A 16,252-nucleotide genomic window follows, 5' to 3' on the forward strand; every position below is an offset into this window, starting at 1 on the left:
ATATGCGGTACCGATCAATCGAGTTTGCGGTCATGAACAATCGAATGTGCGGTACCGATCAATCGAATGTGCGGTACCGATAACACAAATTTGCGATACCGATCGATCGAATGTGCAGTACCGACCAATCGAATGTTCGGTTCCGATCAATCGAATGTGCGGTACCGATCAATCGAATGTGCGGTACCGAACAATCGAATGTGCGGTACCGAACAATCGAATGTGCGGTACAGATAAATCGCATGTGCGATACCGATTAATGGAATGTTCGGTACCGATCAATCGAATGTTCGGTACCGATAAATCGAATGTGCGGTACCGATCAATCGAAAGTTCGGTACCGATCAATGTAATGTTCGGTACAGATAATTCGAATGTGCAGTAACGATCGATCAATCGAATGTGCGGTACCGAACAATTGAATTTGCGGTACCGATAAAATCAATGTGCGGTACCGATATATCGAATATGCGGTACCGATCAATTCGAATTTGCGATACCGATCAATCGAATATTCGGGAACGATCAATCGAATGTGCGGTACCGATCAATCGTATGTGCGGTACCGATAAATGGAATGTGCGATACCGATCAATCGAATGTGCGATACCGATCAAAAGAATGTGCAGTACCGATCATCGAATGTGCGGTACCGAACAATCGAATGTGCGGTACCGAACAATCGAATGTGCGGTACAGATAAATCGCATGTGCGATACCGATTAATGGAATGTTCGGTACCGATCGATCGAATGTGCGGTACCGATAACACAAATTTGCGATACCGATCGATCGAATGTGCAGTACCGATCAATCGAATGTTCGGTTCCGATCGATCGAATGTGCGGTACCGATCAATCGAATGTGCGGTACCGAACAATCGAATGTGCGGTACCGAACAATCGAATGTGCGGTACAGATAAATCGCATGTGCGATACCGATTAATGGAATGTTCGGTACCGATCAATCGAATGTTCGGTACCGATCAAGCGAATGTTCGGTACCGATCAATCGAAAGTGCGGTACCGATCAATCGAATATGCGGTACCGATCAATCGAGTTTGCGGTCATGAACAATCGAATGTGCGGTACCGATCAATCGAATGTGCGGTACCGATAACACAAATTTGCGATACCGATCGATCGAATGTGCAGTACCGACCAATCGAATGTTCGGTTCCGATCAATCGAATGTGCGGTACCGATCAATCGAATGTGCGGTACCGAACAATCGAATGTGCGGTACCGAACAATCGAATGTGCGGTACAGATAAATCGCATGTGCGATACCGATTAATGGAATGTTCGGTACCGATCAATCGAATGTTCGGTACCGATAAATCGAATGTGCGGTACCGATCAATCGAAAGTTCGGTACCGATCAATGTAATGTTCGGTACAGATAATTCGAATGTGCAGTAACGATCGATCAATCGAATGTGCGGTACCGAACAATTGAATTTGCGGTACCGATAAAATCAATGTGCGGTACCGATATATCGAATATGCGGTACCGATCAATTCGAATTTGCGATACCGATCAATCGAATATTCGGGAACGATCAATCGAATGTGCGGTACCGATCAATCGTATGTGCGGTACCGATAAATGGAATGTGCGATACCGATCAATCGAATGTGCGATACCGATCAAAAGAATGTGCAGTACCGATCATCGAATGTGCGGTACCGAACAATCGAATGTGCGGTACAGATAAAATGCATGTGCGGTACCGATCGATCGAATGTGCGGTACCGATCAATCGAATGTTCGGTACCGATAAATCGAATGTGCGGTACCGATTAATCGAATGTGCGGTACCGATCGATCTAATGTTCGGTACCGATCAATCGAATGTTTGGTACCGATAAAATGAATGTGCAGTAACGATCGATCAATCGAATGTGCGGTACCGTTCAATCGAATATGCGGTACCGATCAATCGAATATTCGGGAACGATCAATCGAATGTGCGATACCGATCAATCGAATGTGCGATACCGATCAAAAGAATGTGCAGTACCGAACAATCGAATGTGCCATACCAAACACTCGAATGTGCAGTACAGATCAATCGAATGTGCGATACCGAACGATCGAATATGCGGTACCGATCGATCGAATGTTCAGTACCGATCAATCGAATGTTCGGTACCGATCAATCGAATGTTCGGTAGCGATCAATCGAATGTTCGGTACCGATCAATCGAATGTGCGGTACCGAACAATCGAATGTGCGGTACCGATCAATCGAAAGTGCGGTACCGATCAATCGAAAGTGCGGTACCGATCAATCGAATGTGTGGTACCGATCGATCGAGTTTGCGGTACCGATCAATCGAATGTGCGGTACCGATAACACAAATTTGCGATACCGATCGATCGAATGTGCAGTACCGACCAATCGAATGTTCGGTTCCGATCAATCGAATGTGCGGTACCGATCAATCGAATGTGCGGTACCGAACAATCGAATGTGCGGTACCGAACAATCGAATGTGCGGTACAGATAAATCGCATGTGCGATACCGATTAATAGAATGTTCGGTACCGATCAATCGAATGTTCGGTACCGATAAATCGAATGTGCGGTACCGATCAATCGAATGTTCGGTACCGATCAATCGAATGTTCGGTACCGATAATTCGAATGTGCAGTAACGATAGATCAATCGAATGTGCGGTACCGAACAATTGAATTTGCGGTACCGATAAAATCAATGTGCGGTACCGATATATCGAATATGCGGTACCGATCAATCGAATATTCGGTAACGATCAATCGAGTGTGCGGTACCGATCAATCGTATGTGCGGTACCGATAAATGGAATGTGCGATACCGATCAATCGAATGTGCCGTACCGAACAATCAAATGTGCGGTACCGAACAATCGAATGTGCGGTACAGATAAAATGGATGTGCGGTACCGATCGATCGAATGTGCGGTACCGATCAATGGAATTTGCGGTACCGATAAATCGAATGTGCGGTACCGATTAATCGAATGTGCGGTACCGAATAATCGAATGTGCGGTACCGAACAATCGAATGTGCGGTACAGATAAAATGGATGTGCGGTACCGATCGATCGAATGTGCGGTACCGATCAATGGAATTTGCGGTACCGATAAATCGAATGTGCGGTACCGATTAATCGAATGTGCGGTACCGATCAATCGAATGTTCGGTACCGATCAATTGAATGTTCGGTACCGTAAAATGAATGTGCAGTAACGATCGATCAATCGAATGTGCGGTACCGATCAATCGTATGTGCGGTACCGATAAATGGAATGTGCGATACCGATCAATCGAATGTGCGATTCCGATCAAAAGAATGTGCAGTACCGATCATCGAATGTGCGGTACCGAACAATCGAATGTGCCATACCGAACAATCGAATGTGCAGTACAGATCAATCGAATGGGCGATACCGAACGGTCGAATATGCAGTACCGATAGATCGAATGTTCAGTACCGATCAATCGAATGTTCGGTACCGATCAATCGAATGTTCGGTACCGATCAATCGAATGTTCGGTACCGATCAATCGAATGTGCGGTACCGATCAATCGTATGTGCGGTACCGATCAAAAGAATGTGCAGTACCGAACAATCGAATGTGCCATACCAAACACTCGAATGTGCAGTACAGATCAATCGAATGTGCGATACCGAACGATCGAATATGCGGTACCGATCGATCGAATGTTCAGTACCGATCAATCGAATGTTCGGTACCGATCAATCGAATGTTCGGTAGCGATCAATCGAATGTTCGGTACCGATCAATCGAATGTGCGGTACCGAACAATCGAATGTGCGGTACCGATCAATCGAAAGTGCGGTACCGATCAATCGAAAGTGCGGTACCGATCAATCGAATGTGTGGTACCGATCGATCGAGTTTGCGGTACAGATCAATCGAATGTGCGGTACCGATCAAACGAATGTGCGGTACCGATAACACAAATTTGCGATACCGATCGATCGAATGTGCAGTACCGACCAATCGAATGTTCGGTTCCGATCAATCGAATGTGCGGTACCGATCGATCGAATGTGCAGTACCGACCAATCGAATGTTCGGTTCCGATCAATCGAATGTGCGGTACCGATCAATCGAATGTGCGGTACCGAACAATCGAATGTGCGGTACCGAACAATCGAATGTGCGGTACAGATAAATCGCATGTGCGATACCGATTAATAGAATGTTCGGTACCGATCAATCGAATGTTCGGTACCGATAAATCGAATGTGCGGTACCGATCAATCGAATGTTCGGTACCGATCAATCGAATGTTCGGTACCGATAATTCGAATGTGCAGTAACGATAGATCAATCGAATGTGCGGTACCGAACAATTGAATTTGCGGTACCGATAAAATCAATGTGCGGTACCGATATATCGAATATGCGGTACCGATCAATCGAATATTCGGTAACGATCAATCGAGTGTGCGGTACCGATCAATCGTATGTGCGGTACCGATAAATGGAATGTGCGATACCGATCAATCGAATGTGCCGTACCGAACAATCAAATGAGCGGTACCGATCAATCGAATGTTCGGTTCAGATCAATTCGAATTTGCGATACTGATCGATCGAATGTGCAGTACCGATAACACAAATTTGCGATACCGATCGATCGAATGTGCAGTACCGACCAGTCGAATGTTCGGTTCCGATCAATCGAATGTGCGGTACCGATCAATCGAATGTGCGGTACAGATAAAATGGATGTGCGGTACCGATCGATCGAATGTGCGGTACCGATCAATGGAATTTGCGGTACCGATAAATCGAATGTGCGGTACCGATTAATCGAATGTGCGGTACCGATCAATCGAATGTTCGGTACCGATCAATTGAATGTTCGGTACCGTAAAATGAATGTGCAGTAACGATCGATCAATCGAATGTGCGGTACCGATCAATCGTATGTGCGGTACCGATAAATGGAATGTGCGATACCGATCAATCGAATGTGCGATTCCGATCAAAAGAATGTGCAGTACCGATCATCGAATGTGCGGTACCGAACAATCGAATGTGCCATACCGAACAATCGAATGTGCAGTACAGATCAATCGAATGGGCGATACCGAACGGTCGAATATGCAGTACCGATAGATCGAATGTTCAGTACCGATCAATCGAATGTTCGGTACCGATCAATCGAATGTTCGGTACCGATCAATCGAATGTTCGGTACCGATCAATCGAATGTGCGGTACCGATCAATCGTATGTGCGGTACCGATAAATGGAATGTGCGATACCGATCAATCGAATGTGCCGTACCGAACAATCAAATGTGCGGTACCTTTCAATCGAATGTGCGGTACCGATAATTCGAATTTGCGATACTGATCGATCGAATGTGCAGTACCGATCGATCGAATGTTCGGTACCGATCAATCAAATGTGCGGTACCGAACAATCGAATGTGCGGTACCGATCAATCGATTGTGCGGTACCAAACAATCGAATGTGCGGTATCAATAAATCGAATGTGCGATACCGATCAATCGAATGTGCCGTACTGATATATCGAATATGCGGTACCGATCAATCGAATGTGCGATACCGAACAATCGAATGTTCGGTACCGATCAATCGAATACGCGGTACCGATCAATCGAATATTCGGTACCGATCAATCGAATGTGCGGTACCGATCAATCGAATGTGCGGTACCGAACAATCGAATGTGCGGTACCGATCAATCAAATGTGCGGTACCGATAACACAAATTTGCGATACCGCTCGACCGAATGTGCAGTACCGATCAATCGAATGTTCGGTTCCGATCAATCGAATGTGCGGTACCGATCAATCGAATGTGCGGTACCGAACAATCGAATGTGCGGTACCGAACAATCGAATGTGCGGTACAGATAAATCGCATGTGCGATACCGATTAATAGAATGTTCGGTACCGATCAATCGAATGTTCGATACCGATAAATCGAATGTGCGGTACCGATCAATCGAAAGTTCGGTACCGATCATTCGAATGTTCGGTACCGATAATTCGAATGTGCAGTAACGATCGATCAATCGAATGTGCGGTACCGAACAATTGAATTTGCGGTACCGATAAAATCAATGTGCGGTACCGATATATCGAATATGCGGTACCGATCAATCGAATATTCGGTAACGATCAATCGAATGTGCGGTACCGATCAATCGTATGTGCGGTACCGATAAATTGAATGTGCGATACCGATCAATCGAATGTGCGATACCGAACGATCGAATATGCGGTACCGATAGATCGAATGTTCAGTACCGATCAATCGAATGTTCGGTACCGATCAATCGAATGTTCGGTACCGATCAATCGAATGTTCGGTACCGATCAATCGAATGTGCGGTACCGATCAATCGTATGTGCGGTACCGATAAATGGAATATGCGATACCGATCAATCGAATGTGCCGTACCGAACAATCAAATGTGCGGTACCTTTCAATCGAATGTGCGGTACCGATAATTCGAATTTGCGATACTGATCGATCGAATGTGCAGTATTGATCGATCGAATGTTCGGTACCGATCAATCGATTGTGCGGTACCAAACAATCGAATGTGCGGTACCGATAAAATGAATGTCCGGTACAGATCGATCGAATGTGCGATACCGAACAAGCGAATGTGCGGTACCGATCGATCGAATGTGCGGTACCGATAAATAGCATGTGCGATACCGATCAATCGAATATTCGGGAACGATCAATCGAATGTGCGGTACCGATCAATCGTATGTGCGGTACCGATAAATGGAATGTGCGATACCGATCAATCGAATGTGCGATACCGATCAAAAGAATGTGCAGTACCGATCATCGAATGTGCGGTACCGAACAATCGAATGTGCCATACCGAACAATCGAATGTGCAGTACAGATCAATCGAATGTGCGATACCGAACGATCGAATATGCGGTACCGATCGATCGAATGTTCAGTACCGATCAATCGAATGTTCGGTACCGATCAATCGAATGTTCGGTACCGATCAATCGAATGTTCGGTACCGATCAATCGAATGTGCGGTACCGATCAATCGTATGTGCGGTACCGATAAATGGAATATGCGATACCGATCAATCGAATGTGCCGTACCGAACAATCAAATGTGCGGTACCTTTCAATCGAATGTGCGGTACCGATAATTCGAATTTGCGATACTGATCGATCGAATGTGCAGTACCGATCGATCGAATGTGCGGTACCGATCAATCAAATGTGCGGTACCGAACAATCGAATGTGCGGTACCGATCAATCGATTGTGCGGTACCAAACAATCGAATGTGCGGTAACGATCAATCGAATGTTCGGTACCGATCAATCGAATGTTCGGTACCGATATATCGAATGTGCGGCACCGATAAATCGAATGTGCGGTACCGATCAATCGAATGTTTGGTACCGATCAATCGAATGTGCGGTACCGATCAATCGAATATGCGGTACCGATCAATCGAATGTGCGGTACCGATAATTCGAATGTGCAGTACCGATCAATCGAATGTGCGGCACCGATAAATTGAATACGCGGTACCGATTAAATAAAGAAGCGGAACCGATCAATCGAATGTGCGCTACCTATCAATCGAATGTGCGGTACCGTGTAATCGTGTGTTCGGTAACGAACAATCGAATGTGCGATACCGAACAATCGAATGTGCGGTACCGATCGATCGAATGTGCGGTACCGATAAATCGAATACGCGGTACCGATCAATCGAATTTGCGGTACCGATCAATAAAATGTGCGGTACAGATAAATCGCATGTGCGATACCGATTAATAGAATGTTCGGTACCGATCAATCGAATGTTCGGTACCGATATATCGAATGTGCGGTACCGATCAATCGAATGTTCGGTAACGATAGCGAATGTTCGATCCCGATCAATCGAATGTTCGGTACCGATAATTCGCATGTTCGGTACCGATAATTCGAATGTGCGGTACTGATCAATCGAATTTGCTGTACCGATCAATCATATGTGCGGTACCAATCAATCGAATGTGCGGTACCGATAAATCGAATGAACGATACCGATCAATCGAATTAGCGGTACCGATCAATCGAATGTATGGTACCGATAATTCGAATGTGCGGTACCGATCAATCGAATGTTCGGTACCGAGCAATCGAATGTTCGGTATGGATATATCGAATGTGCGGTACCGATCAATCGAATGTTCGGTAACGATCATTCGAACGTTCGGTACCGATCAATCGAATGTTCGGTAACGATCATTCGAACGTTCGGTACCGATAATTAGAATGTGCGGTACTGATCAATCGAATGTGCCGTATCGAACAATCAAATGAACGATACCGATCAATCGAATGTGCCGTATCGAACAATCAAATGTGCGGTACCGATCAATCGAATGTTCGGTTTAGATCAATCGAATATTCGGTACCGATCAATCGAATGTGCGGTACCGATCAATCGAATGTGCGGTACCGAACAATCGAATGTGCCGTACAGAACAATCGAATGTGCGGTACCGATCAATCGAATGTGCGATCCTGATCAATCGAATGTTTATTACCGATCAATCGAATGTTTAGTACCGATCAATCGAATTAGCGGTACCGAACAATCGAATGTGCGGTACCGATCAATCGATTGTGCGGTACCAAACAATCGAATGTGCGGTACCGATAAAATGAATGTTCGGTACAGATCGAACGAATGTGCGATACCGAACAAGCGAATGTGCGGTACCGATCGATCGAATGTGCGGTACCGATAAATAGCATGTGCGATACCGATTAATTGAATCTACGGTACCGATCAATCGAATGTGCGGTACCGAACAATCGAATGTTCGGTACCGATCAATCGAATAAGCGGTACCGATCAATCGAATGTTCGGTACCGATCAATCGAATGTTCGGTACCGATCAATCGAATGTTCGGTACCGATATATCGAATGTGCGGCACCGATCAATCAAATATGCGGTACCGATAATTCGAATGTGCGGTACCGATAATTCGAATGTGCAGTACCGATCAATCGAATGTGCGGCACCGATAAATCGAATACGCGGTACCGATTAAATAAAGAAGCGGAACCGATCAATAGAATGTGCGGTACCGGTCAATGTAATGCGCAGTACAGATTCATCGAATGTGCGGTACCGATAAAATCAGATGTTCGGTAATTTTCAATCGAATGTTCAGTACCGATCAATCGAATTTGCGGAACCGATGATTCGAATGTTCGGTACTGATAAATAGAGTATGCGGTACCAATCAATCGAACATGCTGTACCGATCAATCGAATGTTTGGTACTGATTAATAGAATGTTCGGTACCTTTCAATCGAATGTTCAGTACCGATCAATCGAATGTGCGGAACCGATCAATCGAATGTGCCGTACCCATCAATCGAATGTGCCGTATCAATAAATCGAATGTGCGATACCGAACAATCGAATATGCCGTACTGATCAATCGAATGTGCGGTACCGATCAATCGAATGTGCGATACCCATCAATCGAATGTTCGGTACCGATCAATCGAATACTCGGTACCGATCAATCGAATATTCGGTACCGATCAATCGAATGTGCGGTACCGTGCAATCGAGTGTTCGGTAACGAACAATCGAATGTGCGTTACCGAACAATCGAATGTGCGGTACTGATCGATCGAATGTTCGGTACCGATAAATCGAATACGCGGTACCGATAATTCGAATTTGCGATACCGATCGATCGAATGTGCAGTACCGATCGATCGAATGTTCGGTACCGATCAATCGAATGTGCGGTACCGAACAATCGAATGTGCGGTACCGATCAATCCATTGTGCGGTACCAAACAATCGAATGTGCGGTACCGATAAAATGAATGTGCGGTACAGATCGATCGAATGTGCGATACGGAACAAGCGAATGTGCGGTACCGATCGATCGAATATGCGGTACCGATAAATAGCATGTGCGATATCGATTAATTGAATGTGCGGTACCGATCAATCGAATGTGCGGTACCGATCAATCGAATGTGCGGTACCGATCAATCGAATTAGCGGTACAGAACAATCGAATGTGCGGTACCGATCAATCGATTGTGCGGTACCAAACGATCGAATGTGCGGTACCGATAAAATGAATATGCTGTACCGATCGATCGAATGTGCGCTACCGATCAATCGAATGTGCGGTACCATGCAATGGTGTGTTCGGTAACGAACAATCGAATGTGCGATACCGAACAATCAAATGTGCGGTACCGATAAATCGAATGTCGGTTACCGTGCAATCGTTTGTTCGGTAACGAACAATCGAATTTTCGGTACCGATCAATCGAATGTGCGGTACCGATCAATCGAGTGTGCGGTACCGATAATTCGAATGTGCGGTACCGATCAATCGAATGTGCGGTACCGATCAATCGAATTTACGGTACCGATCAATCGAATGTGCGATACCGAACAATAGAATGTGCGGTACCGATCAATCGAGTGTGCGGTACCGATAATTCGAATGTGCGGTACCGATCAATCGAATTAGCGGTACCGATCAATCGAATTTGCGGTACCGATCAGTTAAATGTGCAGTACCGATCAATCGAATGTGCGGTACCGATAAATCGAATACGCGGTACCGATCAATCGAATTTGCGGTACCGATCAATCGAATGTGCGGTACCGATCAATGGAATGTGTGGTACCGATAATTCGAATTTGCGATACCGATCGATCGAATATGTAGTACCGATCGATCGAATGTTCGGTACCGAACGATCGAATGTGCGGTGTCGAACAATCGAATGTGCGGTACCGATCAATCGATTGTGCGGTACCAAACAATCGAATTTGCGGTACCGATAAAATGAATGTGCGGTACCGATCAATCGAATGTTCGGTACCGATCAATCGAATGTTCGCTACCGATCAATCGAATGTTCGGTACCGATCAATCGAATGTTCGGTTCCGATCAATCGAATGTTCGGTACCGATATATCGAAGGTGCGGAACCGATCAATCGAATGTGCGGTACCGATCAATCGAATTTGCGGTACTGATCAATCGAATGTGCAGTACCGATCAATCGAATGTGCGCTACCGATCAATCGAATGTGCGGTACCGTGCAATCGTGTGTTCGGTAACGAACAATTGATTGTGCGATCCTGATCAATCGAATGATTAGTACCGATCAATCGAATGTTTAGTACCGATCTATCGAATGTGCGGTACCGATCAATCGAATGTGCGGTACCGATAATTCGAATACGCGATACCGATTAAATAAAGAAGCGGTACCGATCAATCGAATGTGCGGTACCGATAAATCGAATACGCGGTACCGATCAATCGAATGTGCGGTACCGATCAATCGATTGTGCGGTACCAAACAATCGAATGTGCGGTACCGATAAAATGAATGTGCGGTACATATCGATCGAATGTGCGCTAACGATCAATTGAATGTGCGGTACCATGCAATGGTGTGTTCGATAACGAACAATCGAATGTGCGATACCGAACAATCGAATGTGCGGTACCGATCAATCGAATGTGCGATACCGAACAATCGAATGTGCGGTACCGATTAATCGAATTTGCGGTACCGATCAATCGAATGTGCGATACCGAACAATAGAATGTGCGGTACCGATCAATCGAATGTGCCGTACTGATATTTCGAATGTGCGGTACCGATCAATCGAATGTGCGATACCGATCAATCGAATGTGCGGTACCGATCAATCGAATACTCGGTACCGATCAATCGAATATTCGGTACCGATCAATCGAATGTGCGGTACCGATCAATCGAATGTGCGGTACCGAAAAATCGAATGTGCGGTACCGATCAATCGAATGTGCGATACCGAACAATCGAATGTTCGGTACCGATCAATCGAATGTTCGGTACCGATATATCGAATGTGCGATACTGAACAAGCGAATGTGCGGTACCGATCGATCGAATATGCGGTACCGATAAATAGCATGTGCGATATCGATTAATTGAATGTGCGGTACCGATCAATCGAGTGTGCGGTACCGATAATTCGAATGTGCGGTACCGATCAATCGAATGTGCGGTACCGATCAATCGAATTTGCGGTACCGATCAGTTAAATGTGCAGTACCGATCAATCGAATGTGCGGTACCGATAAATCGAATACGCGGTACCGATCAATCGAATTTGCGGTACCGATCAATCGAATGTGCGGTACCGATCAATCGAATGTGTGGTACCGATAATTCGAATTTGCGATACCGATCGATCGAATATGTAGTACCGATCGATCGAATGTTCGGTACCGAACGATCGAATGTGCGGTGTCGAACAATCGAATGTGCGGTACCGATCAATCGATTGTGCGGTACCAAACAATCGAATGTGCGGTACCGATGAAATGAATGTGCGGTACCGATCGATCGAATGTTCGATACCGATTAATTGAATGTACGGTACCGATCAATCGAATGTTCGGTACCGATCAATCGAATGTTCGTTACCGATCAATCGAATGTTCGGTACCGATCAATCGAAAGTTCGGTACCGATCAATCGAATGTTTGGTACCGATCAATCGAATGTTCGGTACCGATATATCGAAGGTGCGGAACCGATAAATCGAATGTGTGGTACCGATCAATCGAATGTGCGGTACCGATCAATCGAATTTGCGGTACTGATCAATCGAATGTGCAGTACCGATCAATCGAATGTGCGCTACCGATCAAACGAATGTGCGGTACCGTGCAATCGTGTGTTCGTTAACGAACAATCGAATGTGCGATCCTGATCAATCGAATGTTTAGTACCGATCAATCGAATGTTTAGTACCGATCTATCGAATGTGCGGTACCGATCAATCGAATGTGCGGTACCGATAATTCGAATACGCGGTACCGATTAAATAAAGAAGCGGAACCGATCAATAGAATGTGCGGTACCGGTCAGTGGAATGTGCAGTACAGATTTATCGAATGTGCGGTACCGATAAAATCAGATGTTTGGTACCGATCAATCGAATGTTCAGTACCGATCAATCGAATGTGCGGAACCGATGATTCGAATGTTCGGTACTAATAAACAGAGTATGCGGTACCAATCAATCGAATATGCGGTACCGATCAATCGAATGTTCGGTACTGATTAATAGAATGTTCGGTATCTTTCAATCGAATGTTCAGTACCGATCAATCGGATGTGCGGAACCGATCAATCGAATGTACTGTACCCATCAATCGAATGTGCGGTATCAATAAATCGAATGTGCGATACCGAACAATCGAATGTGCCGTACTGATATTTCGAATGTGCGGTACCGATCAATCGAATGTTCGGTACCGATCAATCGAATACTCGGTACCGATCAATCGAATATTCGGTACCGATCAATCGAATGTGCGGTACCGATCAATCGAATGTGCGGTACCGAAAAATCGAATGTGCGGTACCGATCAATCGAATGTGCGATACCGAACAATCGAATGTTCGGTACCGATCAATCGAATGTTCGGTACCGATATATCGAATGTGCGGCACCGAACAATCGAATGTGCGGTACCGATCAATCGATTGTGCTGTACAAAACAATCGAATGTGCGGTACCGATAAAATGAATGTGCGGTACAGATCGATCGAATGTGCGATACTAGACAAGCGAATGTGTGGTACCGATCAATCGAATATGCGGTACCGATAAATAGCATGTGCGATATCGATTAATTGAATGTACGGTACCGATCAATCGAATGTGCGGTACCGATCAATCGAAAGTGCGGTAACGATCAATCGAATTAGCTGTACAGAACAATCGAATGTGCGGTACCGATCAATCGATTGTACGGTACCAAACGATCGAATGTGCGGTACCGATAAAATGAATATACTGTACCGATCGATCGAATGTCCGCTACCGATCAATCGAATGTGCGGTACCATGCAATGGTGTGTTCGGTAACGAACAATCGAATGTGCGATACCGAACAATCGAATGTGCCGTACCGATAAATCGCATGTGCGTTACCGATTAATTGAATGCACGGTACCGATCAATCGAATGTTCGGTACTGATTAATAGAATGTTCGGTACCGATCAATCGAATGTGCGGTAGCGATCGATCGAATTTGCGGTACCGATAAATAGCATGTGCGATACCGATTAATTAAATGTACGGTACCGATCAATCGAATGTGCAGTACCGATCAATCGAATGTGCGCTACCGATAAATCGAATGTCGGTTACCGTGCAATCGTTTGTTCGGTAACGAACAATCGAATTTTCGGTACCGATCAATCGAATGTGCGGTACCGATCAATCGAGTGTGCGGTACCGATAATTTGAATGTGCGGTACCGATCAATCGAATGTGCGGTACCGATCAATCGAATTTGCGGTACCGATCAATCGAATGTGCGATACCGAACAATAGAATGTGCGGTACCGATCAATCGAGTGTGCGGTACCGATAATTCGAATGTACGGTACCGATCAATCGAATGTGCGGTACCGATCAATCGAATTTGCGGTACCGATCAGTTAATTGTGCAGTACCGATCAATCGAATGTGCGGTACCGATAAATCGAATACGCGGTACCGATCAATCGAATTTGCGGTACCGATCAATCGAATGTGCGGTACCGATCAATCGAATGTGTGGTACCGATAATTCGAATTTGCGATACCGATCGATCGAATATGTAGTACCGATCGATCGAATGTTCGGTACCGAACGATCGAATGTGCGGTGTCGAACAATCGAATGTGCGGTACCGATCAATCGATTGTGCGGTACCAAACAATCGAATGTGCGGTACCGATAAAATGAATGTGCGGTACCGATCGATCGAATGTTCGATACCGATTAATTGAATGTACGGTACCGATCAATCGAATGTTCGGTACCGATCAATCGAATGTTCGGTACCGATCAATCGAATGTTCGGTACCGATATATCGAAGGTGCGGAACCGATAAATCGAATGTGTGGTACCGATCAATCGAATGTGCGGTACCGATCGATCGAATGTGCGGTACCGATAATTCGAATACGCGGTACCGATTAAATAAAGAAGCGGAACCGATCAATAGAATGTGCTCTACCGGTCAGTGGAATGTGCAGTACAGATTTATCGAATGTGCGGAACCGATGATTCGAATGTTCGGTACTGATAAACAGAGTATGCGGTACCAATCAATCGAATATGCGGTACCGATCAATCGAATGTTCGGTACTGATTAATAGAATGTTCGGTACCGATCAATCGAATGTGCGATACCGAACAATCGAATGTGCGGTACCGATCAATCGAGTGTGCGGTTCCGATAATTCGAATGTGCGGTACCGATCAATCGAATGTGCGGTACCGATCAATCGAATTTGCGGTACCGATCAGTTTAATGTGCAGTACCGATCAATCGAATGTGCGGTACCGATAAATCGAATACGCGGTACCGATCAATCGAATTTGCGGTACCGATCAATCGAATGTGCGGTACCGATCAATCGAATGTGCGATACCGATAAATAGCATGTGCGATACCGATTAATTAAATGTACGATACCGATCAATCGAATGTGCAGTACCGATCAATCGAATGTACGGTACCGTGCAATCGTGTGTTCGGTAACGAACAATCGAATTTGCGATCCTGATCAATCGAATGTTTAGTACCGATCAATCGAATGTTTAGTACCGATCTATCGAATGTGCGGTACCGATCAATCGAATGTGCGGTACCGATAATTCGAATACGCGGTACCGATTAAATAAAGAAGCGGAACCGATCAAAAGAATGTGCGGTACCGGTCAGTGGAATGTGCAGTACAGATTTATCGAATGTGCGGAACCGATGATTCGAATGTTCGGTACTGATAAACAGAGTATGCGGTACCAATCAATCGAATATGCGGTACCGATCAATCGAATGTGCCGTACCGATAAATCGCATGTGCGTTACCGATTAATTGAATGCACGGTACCGATCAATCGAATGTTCGGTAATGATTAATAGAATGTTCGGTACCGATCAATCGAATGTGAGGTACCGATCGATCGAATGTGCGGTACCGATAAATAGCATGTGCGATACCGATTAATTAAATGTACGGTACCGATCAATCGAATGTGCAGTACCGATAAATCGAATGTGCGCTACCGATCAATCGATTGTGCGGTACCAAACGATCGAATGTGCGGTACCGATAAAATGAATATGCTGTA

Source organism: Apostichopus japonicus, chromosome 3, assembly GCF_037975245.1.
Source record: "Apostichopus japonicus isolate 1M-3 chromosome 3, ASM3797524v1, whole genome shotgun sequence".
NCBI lineage: Eukaryota > Metazoa > Echinodermata > Holothuroidea > Aspidochirotida > Stichopodidae > Apostichopus > Apostichopus japonicus.